We start from the raw sequence: 27,528 nt of genomic DNA on the forward strand, positions 1-27,528 counted from the left end.
GGACAGGAATTTTGATCTCTTTTTATTGTTTATTGTAAAAATCTCATCATCGAGGATTCATTGTTTCCATACACATATGCTTTGTTGGGGAACATTGTGTGATGGGAAGACATAGCAGTTTTTCAAATTTGTTTTAAAAAAAAAGAAAAGCACTGAATTCCAAGGTAATCAAAGAGAAGAAGTTCATAAGTCCACACACTGCAAGCTAGAAAGGACGCTGAGATCCTCGTTTTACAGAAGAACCAAAGTCCAAAGATCACAGCAGCTGTAGAGGCTGCATTTCTTCCCAGGGTCTCCCCCTCCACACCTAGCACCCTCTCTACGCTGCCTGGCTACCCCAGTCATGGAGGACTGTGGAAAGGGCACTCCCTCGATGTGGGGTGGGAAGAAACCCAGGTTCCAATCCTGCCTTTGACTTTACTAGGGTCATAAATACTAACATCTGTACACATGTCTCCCCAGAGAGATATAAGCTCTTGGAGGACAGGGACTGCATCCTTTTTTTGTTCCCAGTTCCTACCATGGTGCCTGGTGCTTAGGAGGTACTTAATAAATGCTTGTCCATTTGGTCAACTGACTGATTCTGGCTGTAAAATAGAGATGATGATATCTGTGGTAGCTACCACACAGGTAGTGAGGCTGTGTGTCAAAGAAAACAATGAAATCTTAGCTTGCAAAAAACAAATAAATTGAACTAATGTAAATGTTTCTGCGACTCAGGAAAGGAGTCTTCCTTATTGGGGGTTGCATCTAGTTTGAGTGTAAAAAAAATAATAAATTAAAGGGTTTGCTTCGTCCCTCGCTGAGTCCTGTTTCTACAGGGAGAAATTCACGCAAAAGTGGCCCCTCAGACTAAGAGATGGGCTAGAGCAATCCAACTAGGCACTGGCTGAGGAAAAGACCAATCAAGACAAAAGTGTCAGAGAGCAACCAATATTCCAATTATAGCTGAGAGAGTAAGAGAGTAGATTCCCCCATTCACGTCAGGCCAATACAGGGCTCCCTTAGACCTGCTCCACAGGGAATCACTAACCATCTCTCCTGTGGTTGGGCCCACCACCCCAGCTCTTCCTTCCAATGCCATCTACCTCTCAAATGGATAAAATCAGGCCTTGAAGCCATCAGAGAACAATGGCCAGTCAAGTTGTTTATTATTCGTCTTTCTTTGCTATCCACGGCCCAAGAAGCATTTATGTGGCAGGTTCACAAAGAGCTTCTCATTCGATCCTCACAACAATGCTGGAAAGTTGATGCTATCATAACCCCCATTTTACAGATGAGCAAATAGAGACTGAAAGTGGCTTTGTCCAGGGTCACATAGCCAATAAGCATCAGACTCAAGTCTTTCTGAATCCAGGTCCGTCACTATCCAATGCCCCAAGTCATCTAGATTTAGATCCAATGGGGTCCTTAAAGATCACATTATCTAAATGACTCACTTTACAGATGAGGGAAATGAGTCTTGTCTAAGGGCACATAGCTAGCTAGTTTGTGGCAGAGCTGGGACCTGAACCCAGATCCTCTTACTCTAAATGGACACCTTATGGCACTATACACTATGCCTCTCAGAGTCCTTCTTTATCATACACACTGTTCAAGTAAGAAAGATCAGGAGTTTTATTGACCTTTGAAGCTTAGACAACCAGTTAAATCAGGCTTGTGGGAAGAATTGTAATTGGGAGACGGCTGCGGATGCCACCCTGTGCCAGGATGCACCAGCTGAGGCGACCACCAAGCAGGCCACCTGAGCGTGGGGCTGATGGATGAACTCAAGGGCCATCAGGGCCATTAGCTCCCAGGCTTCTCATTCCTGGCCCTCACCACTTTGGGGATCAGCAAGCGGAATCCGGGCAGGGCAGATTTCCACAATAAACCAATTCATTGAAATTCTCTCTTTCCCCCAAAATCCTATTTTTCAAGTTCAGCTTCCCAAATTCTGTTTTTCTTTTACATTTTTTTGTATACAATTTCCCAAGTCAAAACTGCAGAAAACAAAACCAGAACAAAACCAAACAAAAAGAGGGGGTCTCTGGGAAGTGCTTTAATGAATCCATAAGACCAGCTTGTAATTAGCACATTGTCTGTATGCAAAGGGACTGCTGCTTACGGAGTGATTGAAAGGCCACTTGACAACAGTTTGTTTGCCTTCTCTCGCAAGGAGGCTAAAGCGGCCCAGTTCAGCCTTGTTTACACTATTAATTTGCTCAGCAAACCCTTGTGTCCCAGGCCTGGGCAAACAGAAGCAGTGAAAGCCCAGCCTGGAGGGCTCTGGGGCCAGGGGAGGGCCTTGGCTCAGGCCCCACAGCCTGAATCAGGACTTTTTCAGACACATAATAGACCCTTGGCTTTATCAAAGCCTCTTATCTGATTGGAAAAAATAAAAGGTAAACTTCCCCAGCTCCTGGAATGAAAAGACAAATGAGATGTCATAATTATCAAAGTGGCTAATTTAGAAAATTAAGCTGTTCACGTAGGCGACATAATTGCCTGTCACAATCATTCCTTTTCTCATTAGCCTTCCTCCCTTCCACACCTACAGGCTGGAGAACATTCTCCTGCTTTGCTAAGCAGGGCAGGGCTGGCAGGGCGGGTATCCTTGAGCTTGGGCGAGGTAGATGATGCCCTGGCCCTACTTCCTGAGTCATGCCAGCTCTCCCTCAGGACAGAGAACTGGCCCAGCTCCATGGTTCACCCCAGAGAACCTGAACCCATGTGGAGCATCTTTTCCCATCAAACAGTCCTCTCAAATTAATCATTTTGAAAGGAGAGTTTCTAAAAGCTGGCATGTGCCTTGCCCCTCTCTGTGAATATCCCCTAAAGCTCTGTTCTCTCTATGTACCCTAGCTTGGTGACATCATTGGCTCCCATGGGTTCGAGCATCATCTCTACATGGATGACTTCTATATCTGTATATCCAATCCTGAACACAGCCCTGCATCATGAACTGCCTATTGTATACTTCCACTGAATAACCTGGAGACCATAATTAATACAAGCCCAGCAGAGATGTTTTTGTAGGCAATGCACTTCCAGTTGCTTTCCATCCACTCCAGGGTGACAATGAACAGGTCAACTTCTATTGGCCTCCGGTCCTCGTTTGTAAAATACAGAACTACCTGTCATCAGAGGTCTTCAAGCAGAGACTAGATGATGGGGAGCCTTTCATGTAGGTGCTGGACTGGATGGCCTCTGAGCACCCAGTCCATTCTAGGACTCTGATGGATGCCTTCCAACATCCTTGCTATTCTATTCAGCTAACATGCCAAATACAAAACAATTCCATATCTCCCTTCCCCCCAACCCCACCCCTCTTTCCAACTTCCCCAGTTCTGTCAAGGGCACCACTATCCCTCCTTTGCTGACCAAGCCCACTGAGATTGCCGAGCATTCACATTGTATATACTCCATATGTCCTTATTTGTAGGTTGTGGCTAGACTGTCAGGTGCTTGACTGTTCTGCTCAGTGTCTAGCATGGTGCTGGGGACATAGAAGATGCTTAATAAAATGTTAATTGAGTGATTATCTCACTGATGTGGCTTATGAAATGCTGCAGAGACTAAAGCTTCCCAAAACCCTCAGTGGTAAGAGGTGTTCAGATTCCCTTTCATGGTCTCTCCAAATTCTGAGTGGAAATGACAGTAATATTAATGAATGACATTTATAGGAAGCTTGAAGGTCCACAAAATACTTTACACTAGTGACCTTGTTTCGACTTTACCAAAAGCCAATGTGGAAACTGCCTCAGAGAGGTCAGGTTGTACGTCCAGGGTCACATAACTCATAAACACCAAAGGCAGGATTTGAGCCCAGGCCTTGTTGACTTCCTCAAGTCCAGCACTTTAGCCAGGATATGACACCTCCCTAGAAATACAACCGTTGTTGTTGTTTAGAAAAGTATCCCTGCGTCCTTCTATTTGTGAGACATTTTATTTTTATTTCTCCAGGCCCTATGGAATGCAAATAATAATCTCTAAAAGAAAGTCATTTGAGAGAAGTCAACCCATCCCTGCCAATCATGTTGTTTATGAGTCAGCAAGTACAGAAATTATTAAGGACAATCTCTAAGAAAGGAAGTGAGTCTGGCTTGCTAGGCGAGCTTCCAGGCATGCCATTGTAAATGGGCAAGGTTAAAGATTTTCGATTAAAACGTGACTGTGAGATTGATTAGGGTCCTACAGTCTTGTAAAGTTGAGAGAACAGAGCTGACATGACTTATTGTTGGGGGGGATTCAGACAGATTACACTGTTGTCATTCATTGGGGGAGACACTTTATCCAAGGTGCATCTTGGAAAGCTGTAATCCATATTGTTCCAGGATATTCATGGGACTACCATGTTGGGAGAGAAGTGGCACAGAACGGTATGAGGGAAGGGGCCACAGGCTAATGGACCATCATGGAAACAGTAGGAAAAGAAAAATAGAAATAAATTCCCAAACCAAGGAAGTGACTGCATCTGGCCTTCCTTGTGTCTGAACCTAGAGGATTATCCTGAAAAACTCAGGGCCATCTACAAAATTGTCTGGAGGCTTTAAACGCTCCCCCTGCAATTGAATGTCTAACAGGATAGAATCTGCACATGTGATTTCCTTGGCATAGGAAACTCCCAGGTGAGAAAACACATATTACCAATGCATATTGGCACCTTCTCTGCAATTTACAGTCTTAGAGTTGGGTCAAGTGACTAGCCCAGGGCCACACAGCCAATAATCCAGGATGTATCAGAGGCAAGAGTTAAACCCAGATCTCTCTGGCTTCCAGGCCAGCTCTCAATCCACCACACCATACTATGTCACATGTTTAATGCTAAAGTCTAAACACATAATAACCATGTAATTCCTATTTGTTATCACTCACCACAGCAATCCTTATAACATAATGACATAGTAGGCCTGTCTCCAGCTTCTTTCTTCAACCGAGATGGAATGGAGAACTTGTGGCTGTATTCCTCAAGGAGGTCAAAAACAGAAAGGCTGCATGTTCATCAAGATATTCATAGAAGTTATTCTTCTGTGGTAGCAAAGAACTTGAAACAAGATTGGTGACCCAGGAAACGGGTGGACAAAATGTGGAGGATGAATGCAATCATATATTGGTGTGCTGTAAGAAGCAATGAAGAGGAAGAATTCAGAGAAGTGCAAGAGGACCTGTATGAACTGATCCAGAGTGAAGCAAGTAAAACCAGAAAAGTGATATATACAGGGACTACAAAAATGTAAATAGAAAGAACAAAAGCAAAACCATCCATATTGTGCAGTTAATCTGAGTAGTCTAGAAAAAGAGATGTACCCTAGCTTGATGACATCACCAGCTCCCATGGGTTCAACCATCATCTCTACATGGACGACTTCTATATCTGTATATCCAGTCCTGAACACAGCCCTTCATCATGAACTGCCTATTGGATACTTCCACTGAATAACCTGGAGACCATAGTTAATACAAGCCCAGCAGAGAGTAACTCCCTTTTTCACAAAGGTGGGAAACTGAGGCTGAGGAACATTGTCTATGGCATCAAGCTCAGTCAATGTGTTGGTTTGTTTTGCTGCTTTCATCTTTCTTATTTATTCTTTGCTATAAGTACAGTTTCCTCTAGGCTGCCCCTCTAACTCAGTACCCGAAGACTGCAGATCATCTTCTCAAGGGGAAGCTACATTCCTGGGTTCAAGGTACTGGGTAAGTATGAAAACTACAGCTCTAGAGTACTTGGCCTCCAGTCAGGAAGACTCTTCTCTCTGAGTTCAAATCTGGCCTTGGACACTTACTAGAAATGGGTGACCCTGGACAAGTCACTTGACCCTGCTTGTCTCAATTTCCTCATCTATAAAATGAGCTGGAGAAGGAAATGGCAAGCTGCTCCAGGATCTCTATTAAGAAAACCCCAGATGGGGTGATGGAGAATGGAACATGAGTAAAATGACACAGTAACAAAAAGTGCTCCCAAGCCCCCATTGGTATCTTTTCCTTTCATAGCCAGTAGACACAATTAGCTCAAAGAAAAAGCCTTTACTGTACTGAGGTGACATTATATGAACAGTAACTATAAAATATACTCTTCACATATCACATTCTCCCACAAATAGGATACTGAGATCAGTTTAGTGAGCAGAGTGATGGATTGTCCTCAGGATGACCTGGGTTCAAAGCCTGCCTCACATGCTTACTACCTGCAGGACTTTGGACATCTCTTGAACCTTTCCCAGCTGTTTCCTCGTCAGTAAAACTGTAATAATGATAGCACATACTTCCTAAGGTTGTTGTGGGGAACAAACAAGGTAACAGTAGAAAGTGTTTTGAAAAATAATGTGTGGGGGAAGAGCCAAGATGGCGGAGAAAAAGCAGGGACTCCCTTGAGTTTTCCCCCAAACCCCTCCAAGTACCTTTAAAAATGACACTAAACACATTCTAGAGCAGCAGAACCCACAAAATGACAGACTGAAATAAATTTCCAGCCCAAGACAAGCTGAAAATTCAACAGGAAAGGTCTGTTGCACGAGTCTGAGAGAAGACGGCAGTCCAGCATGGGCCATGCAGGCACAGATGGGTCGGAGCAGGCCTCGGGGGACTAAATCACTAGCAGCTGTGGTGGTTTCCAGACTTCTCAACCCACAAATGCCAAAGACAATTTAGAAGGTCGGTAGGAAAGGTCTGGGGGACCTGGGTGAGAGAAGAACATGGTCTGGCCCCAGCCCAGGGCAGCTGCTGTGGCAATGGATGCTTCCAGAGCTCTTAGCCCATGGACAGTGGGGACTAGCTGATCAGAGGGGGATTGCAGGGATTCTTTGGTGGCACTGAGGCAGGATTCTCTTGCTTTGCCTGTGCTTGGATCTGGGTCACAGTCCTTGGTGGTGGTCCTGGGATAAAGAGGAGCACTGGTGTGGTGGAGCTCATGGTGGTGGTGGAGATGGAAGCCTCTTCACAGTTCCAGGATAGAAAAGAGAGGTTGTGGTCACTCATAGACCAGAGCACAGACCAAGATAGGAGTAAACACCTCTCCTTGGAAGAACTGAAAATTCACAGGTCCCTGGAAATATTTCTGAAAATAGCGGCACAAAACCCCTGAAGCTTGTGACAGTATACCCTCCACGCTGGAAGCAGAGACCTACCTTAACAAAGAGCTAAAAAGTCAAGTAATTCACTGTGGAAATGAGCAAACAGCAGGAAAAAATCAGACTAAAGAATCTTACTTTTGTGACAAGAAAGATCAAAACATACAACCAGAAGAAGACAACAAAGTCAAAGCTCCCACATCCAAAGCCTCCAAGAAAAATATGAATTTGTCACAGGCTGTGGAAGAACACAAAAAGGATTTTTTTTCTTTTTTTTAAATTTATTTAACATATTTAGTTTTCAGCCTTGATTTTCACAAGAGTTTGAATTACAAATTTTCTCCCCATTTCTGCCCTCCCCCCCACTCCAAGATGGCATATATTCTGGTTGTCCTGTTCCCCAGTCAGCCCTCCCCTCTGTCACCACACTCCCCTCCCATCCCCTTTTCCCTTCCTTTCTTGTAGGGCAAGATAAATTTCTACACCCCTTTGCCTGTGAATCTTATTTTCTGGTTGCATGCAAAAACTTTTGTTTTTGTTTTTGAACATCTGTTTTTAAAACTTTGAGTTCCAAATTCTCTCCCCTCTTCCCTTCCCACCCACCCTCCCTAAGAAGTCAAGCAATTCAACCTAGGCCACATGTGTATCACTATGTATAACCTTTCCACAATACTCATGTTGTGAAAGACTAACTATATTTTGCTCCTTCCCAACCCATCCCCCTTTATTGAATTTTCTCCCTTGACCCTGTCCCCTTCCAAAAGTGTTTGTTTTTGATTACCTCCAACCCCATCTGCCCTCCCCTCCATCAACCCCCGCTTTTTTATCTTCTTCCCTCTTGTTTCCTGTGGGGTAAGATACCCAATTGAGTATGTATGGTATTCCCTCCTCAGGCCAAATCTGATGAAAGCAAGACTCACTCATTCCCCCCTCACCTGCCCTCTCCCCTCCTCCCACAAAACTGCTTCCTCTTGCCACCTTTATGTGAGATAATCCACCCCATTCTATCTCTCCCTATCTCCCTCTCTCAGTATGTTCCTCTCTCATCCCTTAATTTGATTTTATTTCATTTAGATATCTTCCCTTCATCTTCAACTCACCCTGTGTCCGCTCTCTCTCTCTCTCTCTCTCTCTCTCTCTCTCTCTCTCTCTCTGTATATATATATATATGTGTGTGTGTGTGTGTGTGTGTGTGTGTGTGTGTGTGTATACACACACATAGACATATACATACATACATACATATACATAAACATAAATATATATATATATATATATATATGCATATTTCCTTCAGCTACCCTAATACGGAGGTCTCATGAATCATACATGTCATCTTTCCATGTAGGAATGTAAACAAAACAGTTCAACTTTAGTAAGTCCCTTGCAATTTCTTTTTCTTGTTCTTTTTCTTGATTACCTTTTCATGCTTCTCTTGATTCTTATGTTTGAAAGTCAAATTTTCTATTCAGTTCTGGTCTTTTCACTGAGAAAGCTTGAAAGTCCTCTATTTTATTGAAAATCCATATTTTGCCTTGGAGCATGATACTCAGTTTTGCTGGGTAGGTGATTCTAGGTTTTAATCCTAGCTCCATTGACCTCTGGAATATCGTATTCCAAGCCCTTTGATCTCTTAATGTAGAAGCTGCCAGATCTTGGGTTATTCTGATTGGGTTTCCACAATACTCAAATTGTTTCTTTCTGGCTGCTTGCAATATTTTCTCCTTGATCTGGGAGCTCTGGAATTTGGCGACAATATTCCTAGGAGATTTCTTTTTGGGATCTATTTGAGGAGGTGATCTGTGCATTCTTTCAATTTCTATTTTGCCCTGTGGCTCTAGAATATCAGGGCAGTTCTCCTTGATAATTTCTTGAAAGATGATATCTAGGCTCTTTTTTTGATCATGGCTTTCAGGTAGTCCAATAATTTTTAAATTATCTCTCCTGGATCTATTTTCCAGGTCAGTAGCTTTTCCAATGAGATATTTCACATCGTCTTTCATTTTTTTCATTCCTTTGGTTCTATTTTATAATATCTTGATTTCTCATAAAGTCACTAGCTTCCACTTGCTCCAGTCTAATTTTTAAAGTAGTATTTTCTTCAGTGGTCTTTTGGACCTCCTTTTCCATTTGGCTAATTCTGCCTTGCAAGGCATTCTTCTCCTCATTGGCTTTTTGGAGCTCTTTTGCCATTTGAGTTAGTCTATTTTTTAAGGTGTTTTCTTCAGTGTGTTTTTCAGTATTTTTTTGGGTCTCCTTTAGCAAATCATTGACTTGTTTTTCATGGTTTTCTCGCATCCTTCTCATTTCTCTTCTCAATTTTTCCTCTACTTCTCTAACTTGCTTTTCCAAATCCTTTTTGAGCTCTTCCATGGCCTGGGACCAGTTTGTGTTTTTCTTGGAGGCTTTTGGTGTAGGCTCTATGACTTTGTTAACTTCTTCTGGCTGTATGTTTTGGACTTCCTTGTCACCAAAGAAAGATTCCAAAGTCTGCGTCTGAATCTGAGTCCATTTTCGCTGCCTGGCCATATTCCCAACCAACTAACGTGACCCTTGAGTTTTTCAGTGGGGTATGACTGCTTGTAGACTAACGAGTTCTATGTTCCACGTTTGGGGGGGATGTGCCAGCTGTGCCACACCAGCACTGCTCCTTCCCCAAGAGCCCCCAACCTGGACTGGGCTTAAATCTTCAGCAGGCTGTGCACTTCTGCTCTGATCTGCCACTTAATTCCTCCCACCAGGTGGGCCTGAGGCCGGAAGCAACAACAGCCATAGCTGCCCCACCTCCACTGCCCCTGGGGCTGGTAGCTGAACCATGAACACCTTCCACTCCCGCAGCTTTTCCCACTAACCTTCTCTGCTGTCTTTGGTGTTTGTGGGTTGAGAAATCTGGTGACTGCTGCAGCTCACTGATTCAGGGCACTAGGGCCCACTCCACCTGGCTCCTGGTCTGGTTGGTCCGCGCTGCTCTCACTGGGCTCTACTCCGCTCCACTCCCAGCTCCCAGCTCCCAGCTCCCAGCTCCTTGTGGGATAGACCTCACCCAGATACCATCCAGGCTGTCCTGGGCTGGAGCCCTGCTGCCCTCTGCTGTTTTGTGGGTTCTGCCATTCTAGATTTGGTTCAGAGCCATTTTTTATAGGTTTTTGGAGAGACTCGGCAGGGAGCTCACACTAGTCCCTGCTTTCCGGCCGCCATCTTGGATCCGCCCCCCAAAAAGGATTTTGATAATCAAGTAAGAGAAGTAGAGGAAAAACTGGGAAGAGAAATGAGTGATGCAAGAAAATCATGAAAAATGAGTCAACAGCTTGCTAAAGGCAACACACAAAAAAGTGCGGAAGAAAATAACACCTTAAAAAATAGACTAACCCAAATGGCAAAAGAGGTCCAAAAAGCCAATGAGGAGAAGAATGTCTTAAAAAGCAGAATTGGAAAAGGAGGTCCAAAAGCTCACTGAAAAAAGTAATTCCTCAAAAATTAGAATGGAGCAAATGGATGCTAAGGACTTTATGAGAAATCAAGAAATCATAAAATAAAACCAAAAGAATGAAAAAAATATTGAAGAAAATGTGAAATACCTCATTAGAAAAACAACTGACCTGGAAAACAGTTCCAGAAGAGATAATTGTAAAATTATTGGACTACCTGAAAACCACGATCAAAAAGGGGCCTAGACATCATCTTTCAAGAAATCATCAAGGAAAACTTTCATAATATTCTAGAACCAGAGGGGAAAATAGATATAAAAAGAATCCACCAATCACCTCCTGAAAGATATCCCAAAAGGAAAACTCCTAGGAATATTGTAGCCAAATTCCAGAGTTCCCAGGTCAAGGAGAAAACATTGCAGGCAGCCAGAAAGAAACAATTCAAGTACTGTGGAAACACAATCAGGATAATACAAGATCTAGCAGCTTCTACATTAAGGGATCGGAGGGCTTGGAATATAATATTACAGAGGTCAAAGGAGCTAGGATTAAAACCAAGAATCACCTACCCAGCAAAACTGAGTATAATATTTCAAAGGAAAAATGGATATTCAATGAAATAGAAGACTTTCAAGCATTCTTGAAGAAAAGGCTAAATACAAAATTTAACTTTCAAATACAAGACTCAAAAGAAGCATGAAAAGGTAAACAATAAAGAGGAATCATAAAGGACTTATTAAAGTTGAACTGTTTATATTCCTACATGGAAGGATGATATTTATAACTCATAAGACCTTTCTCAGTATTAGTGTAGTTTAAGGGAATACACATACATGTCTACATACATACCTACCTACATTTTATATACACACACACATATAAATGTGTGTGTGTATATATACATATATGTGTGTATATATATACGTACATACATATATATATATATGGAGACAGAGGGAGAGAGGGAGAAGGAGAGACAGAGAGAGGGAGAGAGCCCATGGAGTGAGTTGAATATTAAGGGATGATATCTAAAAAATAAAATTTAGGGGTGAGAGAGAATTTACTGGGAGAAGGAGAAAGGGAGAGGTAGAATGGGGTAAATTATCTCACATAAAAGAGGCAAGAAAGAGCTTTTACAATGGAGGGGAAGAAGGGGGGGTGAGAGGGGATGAGTGGAGCTTACTGTCATCGGACTTGGCTTAAGGAGGGAAAAACTTACACATTTGATTGGGTATGGAAATCTATCTTACTCTACAGGAAAGCAGCAAGGATGGAAATAAGACAGGGGGAGTGATAAAAGGCAGGGCAAATGGGAGGAAGGAGTAATCAGAAGCAAATATTTTTGAGGAGGGACAGGGTCAAAGGTGAGAATGGAATAAATGTGGGGCATGATAAGATGGAGGGAAATATAATTAGCCTTTCCAACATGACTGTTATGAAAGTGCTTTGCATGATGATACATGTATAACCTATATCGAATTGCTTGCCTTCTCAATGAGGGTGAGTGGGGAGGGAGGGAGGGAGGGAGGGAGAGAATGTGGAACTCAAAGTTTTAAAAAATGTTAAAAATCATTTTCACATGCAACTGGGCAATAAGCTATACAGGCATTGGTGTATAGAAATGTGTCTTGACCTACAGGAAGATAGAAGGGAAGGGGACTAAGAGATGGAGGTAGTGATAGAAGGGAGGGCAGACTGGGAGAAGGGGTAATCAGAATGCATGCTGTCTTGGGTTGGGGGAGGGAGGAGAGGGGGACAAAATTTGGAACTCCAAAGCATGTGGAAGTGAATGTTGGAAACTAAAAATCAATTAATTAATTAATTTGTAAAAAGAGGAAAATAAGAAAAATAATGCATGATGTGTGTTAGTTACTGTCATTACACACACACACACACACACACACACACACACACACACACACACTGTGAAGAGCGGGTACAAACAGCGAACACCGGTGGAGTTGCCCAGAAGGGATGCACGCAGCCTGGGACATGGACACCACTGTTGCTATACAGCCTTGATGTCACTTCCACAAAAACAAGTTTGAAGAATTGTCCTTGTAAATTTAATTGATTATTATTATTTCAAGCCAAGTTCATGATAAATACTTATTTGAAAAATTAGTAAGCAAATTAGTGAATGTAGTACCATCGATTTCGAGAAGAGTGGTGTCTTAGAAATCATCCCACCCAACCTCTCATTTTACAGATGAGGCATTTTCTCTCATTTTACATTTATGTGGCACTGTCAAGCACTAAACTGAGCCTCAAAATTATCCCCATTCTGTACATTAAGAAACCGAGGCACAAATAAGTTAAGTGACTTGCCTCAGGATGTTACTGTAGGACTTCTTGAGGCCCAGTCCAGCACTGCCCACTACACCATGTTGCCTTTCCAAGAAGCCATATTGAAGGCGACCATTTTGACCAGTCAATTCAGTCAATGAGTTTGATTTAAAAAAAAAAAAACAAAATGAACATGAAGGTGATGAGAAAGCAAGAGACAACAATAAAAATTGACTGATTAGTTTTCTTAATATTTTGAAGCTGAAAATGAATCTTAGGCTTGGCAAGGTCATCTGGAGATGATTTTGTACAGCTTCCTGAGGGGCCTACGGTACATGTTGGGTGGTGGCTACACAATTCTGTAAAAGGTTGAGTTGTAAAATCATCTGATGGCTCCCCAATCTTCCTGACTTTGTCAGAGCAATAAAAATTCCAGCTGCCATTTTGATCTGCTTTATATGGCTTGCAAAGTGTTTTATACATCTTACCTCCTTACCTATCATAACAACCCTGAACTGAATGTGCTCCTAATCTTTTCCCCCTACACTCATGTAGATTAGCAACTTGTCCTTAATGGACAATCTCAGGGGGTTGCCTAGGGCACTGAGAGCCTCCCAGATTCCTGGGACATGGAGCCAGAAAAGGAAAGCACCTTCAGGTCTCTTTCATTTTACACATGTGACTCATAGAGCTTAAGTGACTTCCCCAGGGTCACACAGCTAGTAAGGGTCTGAGGCAGGATTTGAACCTAGGTCATCTAAGTAAGGCACTCTGTATGCTACACCACGCTGCTGAACTTTATTGTTGTCATTATAATCGAATTTATTCAGGTAACCCATGTAAGCTCTGAGCATCTTATACCTCCTCCCAGGCTCACTAACATATTGGTCTCCAAGCAAGGTTACATCTTATGGGTATCTTTCTCTAATGCTATTGCCTCAAGTTATCGAACTCATTCTGGGCTCAGTTCATTGGCCCATTCTGTTTTGTTCTGCCCAATGTCAACTGTCACAAATTAGCACCCCTGTGTCATTTAACTAATTAATATCAATTAGATTTTTATGAAGGAATATTTATTATAAAGATGTAGCAAGAACAGTGGTTACAAACGTTCTTGTCTCCCTCTTTTCAACACTTGGGGGTACATTGTCCTCTGCATCTCCTTGGTCTCTGGGAGGAGTCAGTTCAAAATTAAAGCAACTTCTGTTAAGCATTCACACCACCCGGTGCAGCATAACCAATGGATGAAATTATTCCAGGAAACTGCATTCATTGTTGGTTCTGAAGGTCACTGGTCAGGGCCTCCACAGTTACCCCACTTGTGTTCAGCTTCTGGAAGATTCCTCATCACACAATCTCACCATGGTCACATGCGTGACCTAAAACAAAATCATTCCAATAACAGAATAGGAAATTCCGCTATGATTAGAGTCTACAGAACAATAAACTAATCACTCCCACATGGTAGAAAGATACCAGATTTTAAGACAGGGCAGATCTCAGTTCAGACTTTGGACCCTTACTGGCTACATGACTGCAGGCTAGCAACTGCCACTTCAAAGGTGGCAGGCTGCAATAGAAAGAACATGGAATTTAGAATTAAAGAATCTGAAACCAAAATTTCCACATGGCCATTTGCAACCTATATGACCCTGGTCTAGTCCCTTGTGCCTCAGTTTCCTCATCTGTAAAGTAGAAATAATAACAGCCCAGCCCACCCCCAGGTTGTTGTGAGCCTCAATTCAAACAACACGTACAAATGACAGGCATGATTGCTAGAAGACGTGGGTAGCCTGCCATGTAATATAAGGCTGGAGAAGCGAGGCTATGATCCCACCTTTCTTGCTACAAATCTCTTTCAAGCATTTCTGGGGTCAAGCTTGGTGGGAATTTGAGCACAATACGAACAAACAAACAAAAAGCCTTCTCTCTCTGCCTTTACCCCACTGGGTGATAGCTGTCTTTTCCTCTACTCATCCTTCCTTTCCTCCCCTTTCTTCCTTTTCTCTTCCCTGCCTTCCCTTACCCTCCCCTCTCCTTCCTTTCTCTTTCTTCTCTTCCTCTTCCTTTTTCCTCCCCTCCTCTTTCCCTCCCCTTCTCTCCCAACCTAAGGTGCAGCTTTTCCCTAGCCCTTCTGGGCAAACCCTAAAGAGATGCCACATTTCTTGACAACGCCCTCAAGCTCAGGGTTTGATTGTTGGGACCAAACAACTTATCAGAGTCCTGAGAACTCTGAGTCCAGCTGCTCTCTGGCTGGCCCACAGTCCTAGTCTTTTGAAGAGGGATCAAAGCCTCCCACCCTGGAAGTCAGCCCATAGAAAGGCTGCCCCACTTTAGGCAAAGAGTGACCAGTATGCCTTGGGACTTTTTAAAGGGGTCACCTGGTGGAGACAATGGTCCTGGGACTTAGATGAAAAAGCTCCTCATGGCTGCTGCAATTAGGGGCCCTCCAGCTCTCTGCTGCCTTGTTTGCCCAAGGAATCAGGAGAGCAGTTGCACCAGGCCTAAACCAGTGCAATTTTACTTACTTATGTTTTTATATGGGGCCCTGGGGGCCAGGATCCAAGACTTAGAGATACAAGGAGCCTCAGAGGCCATCTGGGCCAATCCCTTCATTGGACAGAGGTGGAAACTGAGGCCTACAAGGGAGGAAGTGACTTTTCCAAAGACAGAGCTAGGGCTCAGAGATCCCATGGAAGACCTCTTAATAGGTATCACACAGCTGCATCCTCACTGCAACCAAAGAATGTAGAAATAAAATGAATTCATACAGAGGGAAGTAAACAGAACCAAGAAAACAACACATCCAATGACAACAATCATGTAAAGCAAATCAAAGCTGTGTACTTTGCAGTTATAGTCAATAAGCATTTATTAAGCATCTATGGTGTTTCAAGCAGTGGGCTAAGTGCTGGGGATACAAGGAAAGCAAAAGATAGTCCCTGCTCTCAAGGCACTCTGGCTAATTGGGGTAACGATGTGAAAACAATTATGGAAAAACAAGATTAACATGGGATAAATGGGAAAAAAAGAATGGGTGAAAGTCACTAGGCATTAAGGGAGATCGGGAAGGGCTTCCCACAGAAGGGAGGATTTTAGCCCAGACTTAAAGGAAGCCAGAAAGCAGAGCTGAGGAGGGAGGGCATTCCCAGCATGGTGCACTGCCAGAGGAAGTGCCTGGAGGCTAGAGATAGACCTTCCTGTGTAAAGGAAAGCATGGAGGACAGAAACTCAGGGTGGATAATAGTAAATGGGGGACTGGGAAGAGGAGGGACTGAGGTATGAGCAGACTAGGAAGAAAGAGGGTGGTAGTTTGTATAGCGCTTTGAATGCCAAATGGAGGATTTTAGGGGGCGGAGCCAAGATGGCCACTGGAAAGCAGGGACTTGCCTAGGGCTCTCCCCCAGGACCCTCCAAACACCAATAAAAATGGCTCTGAACAAACTCTAGAACTGCAGAACCCACGAAATAGCAGAGGGAAGCAGGGCTCCAGCCCAGGACAGCCTGGATGGTTGCTGGGTAAGGTCTATCACACACAGAGCTGGGAGCAGAGTGGAGCAGAGCCCAGCATGGGCTGTGCCTGGACCGACCAGACTGGGAGCCAGGTGGAAGAGGCCCTAGTGCCCCCGAATCAGTGAGCTGTGGCAGTTACCAGACTTCTCAACCCACAAACACCAAAGACAACAGAGAAGGTCAGTGGGAAAAGCTGCGGGGACAGAGTGAAAGGAGTTTGTGGTTTGGCCACTGCCCTGGAGGCAGCGGAGGTGGGGCAGCTACAGAACTACAGCTGCAGTTGCTTCTGGCCCCAGGCCCACATGATGAGAGGAATTGGTTCTTGGGGGAGGAGGAGCACTGGTGTGGCAGAGCCTGCTGTGAGAAATAGCTCTGAAAACAACAGCGTATCCCCTCAAGCTTGGAACAAAGTACTCTCTACTCTACAAGCAGAAATACTCCCATGAAAAACTCAAGGGTCAAGTAGTTGGCTGGGAACATGGCCAGGCAGCAAAAATGGACTCAGATTCAGACTCAGACTTTGGAATCTTTCTTTGGTGACAAAGAAGACCAAAACATACAGCCAGAAGAAGTTAACAAAGTCAAAGAGCCTACATCAAAAGCCTCCAAGAAAAACATGAACTGGTCTCAGGCCATGGAAGAGCTCAAAAAGGATTTGGAAAAGCAAGTTAGAAAAGTAGAGGAAAAATTGGGAAGAGAAATGAGAATGATGCAAGAAAACCATGAAAAACAAGTCAATGACTTGCTAAAGGAAAACCAAAAAATACTGAAGACAACAACACCTTAAAAAATAGGCTAACTCAAATGGCAAAAGAGCTCCAAAAAAAACCAATGAGGAGAAGAATGCCTTGAAAGACAGAATTAGCCAAATGGGAAAAGAGGTCCAAAAGACCACTGAAGAAAATACTACCTTAAAAATTAGATTGGAGCAAGTAGAAGCTAGTGACTTTATGAGAAATCAAGATATTATAAAACAGAACCAAAGGAATGAAAAGATGGAAGACAGTGTGAAATATCTCATTGGAAAAGCCACTGACCTGGAAAATAGATCCAGGAGTGATAATTTAAAAAATATTGGACTACCTGAAAACCATGATCAAAAAAAAGAGCCTAGATATCATCTTTCCAGAAATTATCAAGGAGAACTGCCCTGATATTCTAGAGCCACAGGGCAAAATAGAAATTGAAAGAATCCACCAATCACCTCCTGAAAAAAGATCCTAAAAAGAAAACTCCTAGGAATATTGTAGCCAAATTCCAGAGCCGCCAGATCAAGGAGAATATACTACAAACAGCTGGAAAGAAACAATTTGAGTATTGTGGAAACACAATCAGAATAACACAAGATCTATCAGCTTCTACATTAAGGGATCGAAGGGCTTGGAATATGATATTCCACAGATCAAAGGAGCTAGGATTGAAACCAAGAATCACCTACCCAGCAAAACTGAATATCATGCTCCAAGGCAAAACATGGATTTTCAGTAAAATAGAGGACTTTCAAGCTTTATCAATGAAAAGTCCAGAGCTGAATAGAAAATTTGACTTTCAAACACAAGAATCAAGAGAAGCATGAAAAGGTAAACAAGAGAAATCACAAAGGACTTACTAAAGTTGAACTGTTTTGTTTACATTCCTACATGGAAAGATGATGTGTATAATTCATGAGACCTCAGTATTAGGGTAGCTGAAGGGAATATATGTATATATATAGACAGAGGGCATAGGGTGAGTTGAATATGAAGGGATGATATCTAAAATCAAATAATCAAATTAAGGGATGAGAGAGGAATATATTGAGAGAGGGAGAAAGAGAGAGATAGAATGGGGTAAATTATCTCACATAAAAGTGGCAAGAAACAGCAGTTCTGTTGGGAGGGAAGAGGGGACACATGAGGGGGAATGAGTGAATCTTGCTCTCATCGGATTTGACCTGAGGAAGGAATAACATACACACTCATATGGGTATCTTATCCCACCTGAAAGAAGGAGGAAGGAGATAAAAAAGGGGGGACGATAGAAGGGAGGGCAGATAGGGGGAGAAGGTAATCAAAAGCAAACCCTTTTGAAAGGGACAGGGTCAAGGGAGAAAATTGGAAAAAGGGGGATAGGATAGGAAGGAGCAAAATATAGTTAGTCTTTCACAACATGAGTATTGTGGAAGGGTTTTACATAATGATACACATGTGGCCTGTGTTGAATTGCTTGCCTTCTTAGCGAGTGTGGGTGGGCAGGGAAAGAGGGAGAGAATTTGGAACTCAAAGTTTTAAAAGCAGATGTTCAAAAAAAAGTTTTTGCACACAACTAGGAAATAAGATATACAGGCAATGAGGCATACACATCTATCTTGCCCTACAAGAAAGTAAGGGAAAAGGGAATGGGGGGAGTGGGGTGACAGAAGGGAGGGCTCACTGGGGAATGGGGCAATCAGAATATATGCCATCTTGGAGTGGGGGAGGAAGGGTAGAAACGGGGAGAAAATTTGTAGTTCAAACTCTTGTGAAAGTTAATGCTGAAAACTAAAAATATTAAATAAATAAATAATGAGTGATAATCCAAAAAAAAAAAGCTACAGTATTTATTTACATACTTATCTATTGAGGAATGGCTAATTTTCTTATCCATTTGTGCTAATTCCTGCGTGTCTTTTGTATCAGTCTCCTATCAATGGCATTAGATTTAAATATTTTCTACATTATGCTTTTTATGCAGCATCATTTATTTTTGTAAAATCTCAGTCTCTGAAAATCTCTATCACCAAGACCAAGTTTTCCCTCAAAAATCAGACTCATGGCTAAGTGCCTACTGAACATTTCTACCTAAATGCTCCCTCTCCTGACTCCCCTACTTCTGCTGATGGTGAGACTCTTCATCTGCTCACCCGCACTCAGAACCTCAATTTCCCATCTTTGAATTTTCCCTTTCTTCTCTCTTCACATCTACTTAGTCACTGAATCCTAACTATTCTAACATTAAAATATCCTTCTTATGTCCTCTTGCTTCTCTAGTCCTATTGTCACGAATCTAGTTCAGGTCTTCATTACCTTTCCCTAGACAGCTAGAATAATCTTCTAAATATCCTCCCCTTCTTTCTAATCCTTCTCTAGATTCTGTACACTTCATCCAAAAGTTCCTTTGTGGTATTTCACTTAACAACCAGAAGATAAAAATTGATCTTGGGGATAATAAATGTTAGATTATTGTTTTCAACAAAAACATAGCCAAGAAGATAGAATAAAATTTATTTAAAAATGGAGGATTTTATATTTGATCCTAGAGGTGATAGGGAGCCACTGAAATGTATCAAATAGGGGTGTGATGTTGTCAGATCGGGGCTTTAGGGAGATCGCTTTGGGAGGTGAGTGGAGCCAGCAGAGATCTGAGCAGGCAGACTCACCTGCAGGCTATCACCGCAGGTGATCACAATGGTGCTCATTTCCAAAGGAGAGAAGAGGGGGTTTCCAAAGAGGAGAAGGTAAAATGCACAGGACTGGACAACAGGTTGAATATGTGGGGTGAGAGAGAGTAATGACACCAGCCTTGGCCGGGAGGAGACAGTCAGAATGTCACCTCCTTCCCTTGGCCCATTGGAGAGGAGGTGGGTTATGGGTGTGGAATACTGTATACATTGTCAGACCTGGTTAATGTGTTGTATGCTTTTGCTTAACTTTTTTTCCCTTGGTTATGAGGGATGGCTCAGTTGGTTGTGATTGGGGAGAGTATATTTAGAAATGTCTGAGATGTAGGAACATGAGACAGATAAAGTTAAGAGGAAAGAGGAGAAAAAAGGAAAAGAAAAAAAAGTCCAACAGCAAATAGTAGGATTCTGGAGTGTCCTTCTTTAGTACTGATGGTCATCTTTAAGGCTTGTCTCTTAGCAACAAGACATGCACCCCTGTGTTTATTCTGAAGCACTTATATATTAGAGAAAATTGTAATCTGCCTTTTGGGTGTCCATTTAAGAAGGGTCTGGAGGCACACCTCTGTAATCTGTAATCACAAAAAGTCATTTTTTTTCTTGGAGCAGAGCAGTTAAAAATACATCTAGAGCTAAGGTTATAACTTATTTGCTGTAACCAGAAATTAACTTAAGTTTTTAAAGGATCTGCTACTCCTAAGAAAGTCTATCAAAAATCACATTTCCCTGGATCAGAATCTTCCTCACCTCAGACCCTTCAAATCCCTGGCTTTCTCAAGGCTCAGCCCCTGTGTCTCCTCCTAAGGGAAGCCTTCCCTAATCCCCCAATTAGTGCTATCTCCCACTTCCTTTAAAAGGTTACTGTGATATATTGTATTTTCCCAGGAGAATGTAAACCCTGTGAGGACAGGGGAATGTTTTTGATTTATCTCTATCCCCAGCACCCCAAACAGAGTTTATAGCATCCTAGGGATGTAGATTTCAAGCTGAACTGGATTTTAGAGGCCAATGAATCCAACTCATTTTACAGATAAGAAAATTGAAGCCCATAGAGGTTGACTTGCCCGAGGTCACACAGCTTGTAAGATAGTGTTGCAGTTAAAACTTGGGTCTTCCTGAATTTGTGCTCATTTCATCCCCTTCCTTATAACCCGTTTTAAATATGCTTCATGCTCCTAAATTGAAGCAAAACATTTTGCCAAACAAATGTTATGGCGTTCTTGGGTAACAAAACGTATTTAGAAGAAAATTGAAGGAATGTGCTCCATATAGAGCACACAGCAGGATCTCTGCATCCCAGGTATCACCTCCAACAGGAAGCCCTTCTGGATCTCATGTATCTCCAGATAGTAGAATGCCTTGACATTGGGGACTGTTTTGTTTTTGTGCTTAGTATATAGCAAGTGGTTAATAAATGTCTGGCAATTGACTTGAATTGGAATCTAAACACGGACTGGGATTTAGGTGCCTGGACAAAGGACTGGATTTCATGTGGGCTCCCTCCTGTCCTGGGGGTCATGCTGATGGATTTGGTGTATACTTCAATCAATCAACAAGCCATTTACTAAGTGACTACTACATACTAGGCATTATGTTAGGCTCTGGGAGATACAAATATATATATATATATATGTATATATATATATATACACACACATATATACACATGTGTGTGTGTGTAGTTTATGTGTATATATATATATATGTGTGTGTGTGTGTGTGTGTGTGTGTATACATACATACATTATCTCTTCCAAAAGAATGTAAACTCAGAGGCAGAGATGATTTCATTTTTGTATTTGTAGCCCCTCTCCCCAACACCCAGGACAGTGCCTGGTTTACAGAAGGTGCTAAATAAATGCTTGTTGATTGATTGGCCCCCAAGATGCTGGCCAACTCTCTTGAATCTTTGATTTGGGGATTGATTGAAGTTCAGCTCATTTTAACTGAAGGGCTATGGGGTATCTCAGCAAGCATTTCTTCTGGCTTTGCCAACTTGAACTTCCAGAGAATAAAAAGGAAATATTACCCTTTTGTTATGTTCCTAATTGTCTTAGATCTCAACTCTCTACGAGTCATTTTTCTTCATTTTTACAGTTCAAAGATCATTCTCTCTGATAAGAGGAAAAAAAAACCAGATAGAAAAAATGAGAAGTAAATGAGCACCTGTAGGTAATTGCTATTCACATATGATCTTGACTGGATAAGATCTGAGATCCTTTCCAGCCATGATGTTCTAAGATTCATTTTTCTGAGACCACAGAGAAAGCATCAATCCAAGTTGATGTCAAAGAAACAGTTTCATGAAAATTACATACTAATGTGTCAGTCTCATATCAGCTCCCACCTGTCTTAGGATTTTTTTTTATTTTGATTTTGATTTGTTACCCATAAAGAGAGTACATTACCCTCTGAAAGAATGAATCTTTGAAGGAAAAATTCCCACTGGTAAAAGATACAATCTGTTTCCATTTAACTTACTAGAATTTGATTAATTAAATCTTCTAAAAATGTAAATTAAAATGCAGTAATTCTATTTGACAAGTGGAGGCTGCATTATTATCATCTTTTAAATAATTGTGTGATTGGAAATGTCTATATCAGATTTATCTAATCTTCAATTAAATGATTTATATGCACATTTAAATAATTTATATCTGCTGTTCACAAATTGTCATTATCAATAACAGAACTTGAAGTCAATAGCTGAGTTTGTTGTAAGAACAAGACTCTATGCTGAAAGCTATTGTTCAATAGATAAGTGGGGAAAGCATATGAGCAAATAGTTCTTTAAAGAAGTGCAAACTATTAACACTAATGTGCAAATCAAAACAACCTGAGGTTTCACCTTCTACTCAGCAAAGCAGCAAAGATGACATAGGATGAAAATAGTCCCTGTTGGTGGGGCTGAGGAAAGGTAGGCATACCGATGGACTGTTGGGAGAGCTTTGAATTGGTCTGACCATCCAAGAAAGCCCTAGGAATTAGGCTTTTAAAATGACTAAAATGTGCATACCCTCTCACTCAGAGATTTCAGAAGCCAAAGATAGAATAAAAGCTTTAATATACATTATAATATTTATATCAGCATTTTTTTTGTCATAGCAATGAACTGCAAACAAAGTAACTGCGCTTGGTTTGAGGAATCACTAAATGAATTGTTGTAAAGTATGTGAGGGAATGTTGTTGAGCTTTAAGAAACATGACTAAGGAAAATAAAGAGAGGTTAGAGAAGGCTTTTATGAATCAAACCAAAGTGAAGTAAACAGATCCAGGAAAAAGATACACAATGAGTACGACACTGCCAAAGGACAACAATAACCACAACGACAGCAAAAACAGAAACCAGACATCAGGTAGCCCTAATGACAGAGCTTGGCCCCAAAGAGGAGGTGTAAGAATGAAACCCCCTCCTTTCTTTGCAGAGGTAGGGAACTATGGGTATGGTGAATGGTCTATTCCATTGGATTGAATTGGTGTGTTGCTTAGTTTTGTTCAACTGCCTTTTCCCTACGTCACTCCTTTCCTTTTTAATTCTCTGTTCTAAGAGATACTTCTAGTAGGAGAACAGAAGGGAAGGATGTATTGGGAGGTAAAAATTATATGAAATCAAAAGACATGAAGAAAAGTTCTTTTCTGTGTTGTGGTTTTTAAGTTGGAGTTTTGTGTTGTCGATGAGCAGGAAAATCATGAGGTGGAGATGAAGTCACATACGAATAGACAGATATGGTAAAAAAAAATTCTGAGCAAGCCAAAGTGGAAGAATGACACAGTTTGGAGAAGATTCTAGTTAAGCAAATATTGATCAGAAAAAATGCAGGTAGTCCTTTTTAGTGAAAATATCTGTTAATGCCATTATCCGCTTTCCTGCTTAATCATAGTTTAGTGGAAAAAGTTTCATTTTTCTTTGAGGATTCAGGATGCTGAGGACCTTGGACCCATCACTCTGAATATCAGCTCTTGGTATGTCATTCTTTAGATGTAAAAGTAAGTCACAAGGTACAGTGAGATCGAGGGTGATCCTGAGAAATAACCTGAAAACCATTTGAGATTGATATCTCAGATAAAACTTGCTTTTATGTAATGTACCACTTTCTCCTAAATAAAGGTGGGTCAGAGATGAGGGAGGGGAGGGAAGCCTCCAACAATTGCTTTGCATAACTAAACGGTGATAAATCAAAGTTTTGCTACTTATACAACCTTAGAAATAGTCAAGATTGTTGTGGGGCTCCAATGAGGTAAATTATTTACAGCAATGTGTAAAAACTAAATAGCTACCATTATTCCTCATAATTATAGCTTTCTAATTGTCTTCTCTGCCTCCCATCTCTTCCCTTCCCAACCTATCCCCTATAGGTGACAAAATAGATTTTCTAAAGCATAGATCTTACTGTGCCACTCTCTTTCTCAATAAACTCCAGCGGCTCCCTATTACCTGTAGGAGCAAATATGAAGTTCTCTACCACTAGGCACCCTCCTACCTTTCCAGTCTTCTTACACACTACTCTCCTCCAAGCACACTAGGGCCCAGTCCTGCCATCTGGTTGGATATTTGTATTGGCAACCAAAAATGGGCTCCTTAGCACTTAGTCAACAAGTGCCCTTGACTAGTTTGGCTTTTTCCCCTGAACTGAATGCTGTTTGTATCTTGGACTGGAGTAAGCTTGTCGGCCCCTTCACCTTGCTTCCCTTGCTTAAGCTGATGGAAAGAACCTGTGCTTTCCTGGTCAACCCCTTCACCTTGCTTAAGCAGATTGAAAGAACCTGTGCTTTCCCCGCGTACCTTACACCCCCGCAGAAGCTGGATGGTTAAAAGCAGCTCCCGTTGGAGCCAGAGGCTGTCACAGCTACAGCCACAGCCATAGCCACAGCTACAGCCACAGCCACAGCCACAGCTGAAGCAGGAGCTGCCAGTAGCAGAGCTGACCTACGGGAGGAAGCTGAACAAAGACTTCAGGCCAGTGGGTAATCTTTTTACCATAGAGGGGGAAGCATGATTTTGCTTTATGCAATCATGCTTCTCTGTAGCCTCCTGGTTACTCTTTCAAGGCGTACTTATTGGGCCTGGAAGCTTTTGATCAATATATCAAAATGGGGTTGCTGGTTCATGGGTTGGTTACTGTGGAGCCTAAATATATGTTTTGATTCTTCTGCCTTCTACTTTGAGAGTTTCTTATATCCGGCGGTTCCGAACCTTTCAGACATGTTTATGATCCTCTTTGAGATTATAAACTCTGCCCTCCTATTACAATATTCCTTAAGACAAGGCTTGATTTCCCATTGCTGTAACTTTGCATTGGCCATCTCAAGTCTGGAATGCTCTCCCCACTCTCCTCTGTCCTTCCACATCAATGTATTCTTTTAAAATTCAGCTCCCATCCCATCAGTAGCTTACTATCACTCTCCAAATAAAGTAGAATTTCTTTGCCTATTATGCAAGACCCTTTCATCAATAAGACAATCATCCAACAAGCGTTTATTGAATCTCTACTATATGTCATGCCCTGTGCTAGGCACTGGGGGTAATGATGATGAATGAAACAACCCATACTCACAAGGAATTTTCATAATCAGAGCAATTCTTTTGCACAAAACCCCTTTGTGGGTGCCTATTGCCTCCTAAAGAAAGTTGAAATTCCTTTTCCTGGCATTCAGGAGCCTCTACTCAATCAATAAGCATTTATCATGCACCTACTCCACCCTCCAGTCCAGTTTCTATACACCATGTCCTTAGTGCAGGATGAGGTCAATAAAGCCTCTCCTCTTTTCTTTGGGACCCCTCAAATCCTTCCTCACCAACTGACTACATTCCTCTTAGCTATCAACCTTCCATGCTTTCTCTCCAGTGACTCCAATGGGCAAGGCACACAGAGAGGGCTGATACCCCGGCCCTCTCTCCAGTGCTGGAGTCCTTAGTCCTCTGGCACATTGCTCAAGCGATGACCAGCAACCACACACTTCACGCTGACCCTGACACAGTTATGTCATTTTGGTCCTCTTCAATTAGAAAGAACAACAACCAATCTTGAGAGCCTTCTGCGGAATTCTCCTAATGATCGTCACACATTCAAAGTATGAAGAACAACTTTCAGCCCAAATAACCCCAGTTTTAAGGGGACACTCCAAGGATCCTCATAGAGTTAGAAGAACCAATGACTCAAGTTTCCTGTTGAGCTCATAAGAGGTGTCCTGAGAAAGGGAGTAGATGGAGCCAGCTCAGCATTTTAATTTGTCAACTGGCCTATACTCTTTGGGATTTCTTGGTCTTGTAGTTATTGACTTAAAATATTCATCTTTGGCATAAGGTCTTGAGGAGAAAGATTTTCTCTTTACAAGCTATTAAAAATGGTTTGGGAAGGAAGTAGTTTTTTTGAAGTGGAATGTTAACAACATGCAGATTACAGCAGGAGAGCAGCTTCAAGGCAGGGACGCAGGTGGCCAAACCAGCAGGTAAATGACATAGTTTGTTCCACTAATTCATAGGAATTACACCTGTCATTACCATAGCTTTCCTCTGTCTTAGTAGGATGGGAAACAGCTTTCACATCAAGGGGAGTTGATGAGAATTGGGGACATTTTGTTTTGGCCAAATAAAGCCATATTCTGTCCCCTATCCTGGGCAGGCCACCAGAGGGAGGGTATTCACTTCTGGGAGCTACCATTTATAAAAGCTATCACTAAGCTTCCAAGGAGGGCAACCAGGATGGTGAAGGACATTGAGACTATGGCATGTGAGGATCCATTTAAGGAACCATGACAGATCTTGAGTCTGGAGAACAGAGGACTTGGGGCGGGGTAGCAGCTGAGGGGTGGGCAGAACAGCATGAAAACCATCTTCAAGTTTTTTAAGGGTTTTCAAAGGAAGAACTTGTCCTGGTTGGCTTAGAAAGCAAAGACATTTTACAGAGGCAATTTTGAGCTTGATATCAGAAAAAAACCTTTCAGTCTATGAGAACTGAGTCAAATGGGCAGACCCGGGAGGAGGTGGATTTCCTCTTGACATAGGCAGATACTTGTCAGATGTCTTTTAGTGCAGCTTCTTTGGGAGGCAAGGGTTAGACTGGATGACCAGTGATGTCCTTTCCAGCTCTGAAATACTGTCATTGTGTTCTTTCTTGGCCATTTTGAAGATCACAGGTGACAGAATCTCAGAGCTGGGATGGAGACAGATGGGGATCCAGTCTGACCTATACACACATGAGAAGTGGTCAGCCAGTCTTCACTTTCTTGGCCATTGTGAAGATCACAGGTGACAGAATCTCGGAGCTGGGATGGAGACAGATGGGGATCCAGTCTGACCTATACACACATGAGAAGTGGTCAGCCAGTCTTCACTTTCTTGGCCATTGTGAAGATCACAGGTGACAGAATCTCGGAGCTGGGATGGAGACAGATGGGGATCCAGTCTGACCTATACACACATGAGAAGTGGTCAGCCAGTCTTCACTTTCTTGGCCATTGTGAAGATCACAGGTGACAGAATTGACAGAATCTCGGAGCTGGGATGGAGACAGATGGGGATCCAGTCTGACCTATACACACATGAGAAGTGGTCAGCCAGTCTTCACTTTCTTGGCCATTGTGAAGATCACAGGTGACAGAATCTCGGAGCTGGGATGGAGACAGATGGGGATCCAGTCTGACCTATACACAAATGAGAAGTGGTCAGCCAGTCTTCACTTTCTTGGCCATTGTGAAGATCACAGGTGACAGAATCTCGGAGCTGGGATGGGGACAGATGGGGATCCAGTCTGACCTCTACACACATGAGAAGTGGTCAGCCAGTCTTCACTTTCTTGGCCATTGTGAAGATCACAGGTGACAGAATCTCAGA

This window comes from Trichosurus vulpecula, chromosome 5, assembly GCF_011100635.1.
Source record: "Trichosurus vulpecula isolate mTriVul1 chromosome 5, mTriVul1.pri, whole genome shotgun sequence".
NCBI classification, from domain to species: Eukaryota; Metazoa; Chordata; class Mammalia; order Diprotodontia; family Phalangeridae; genus Trichosurus; species Trichosurus vulpecula.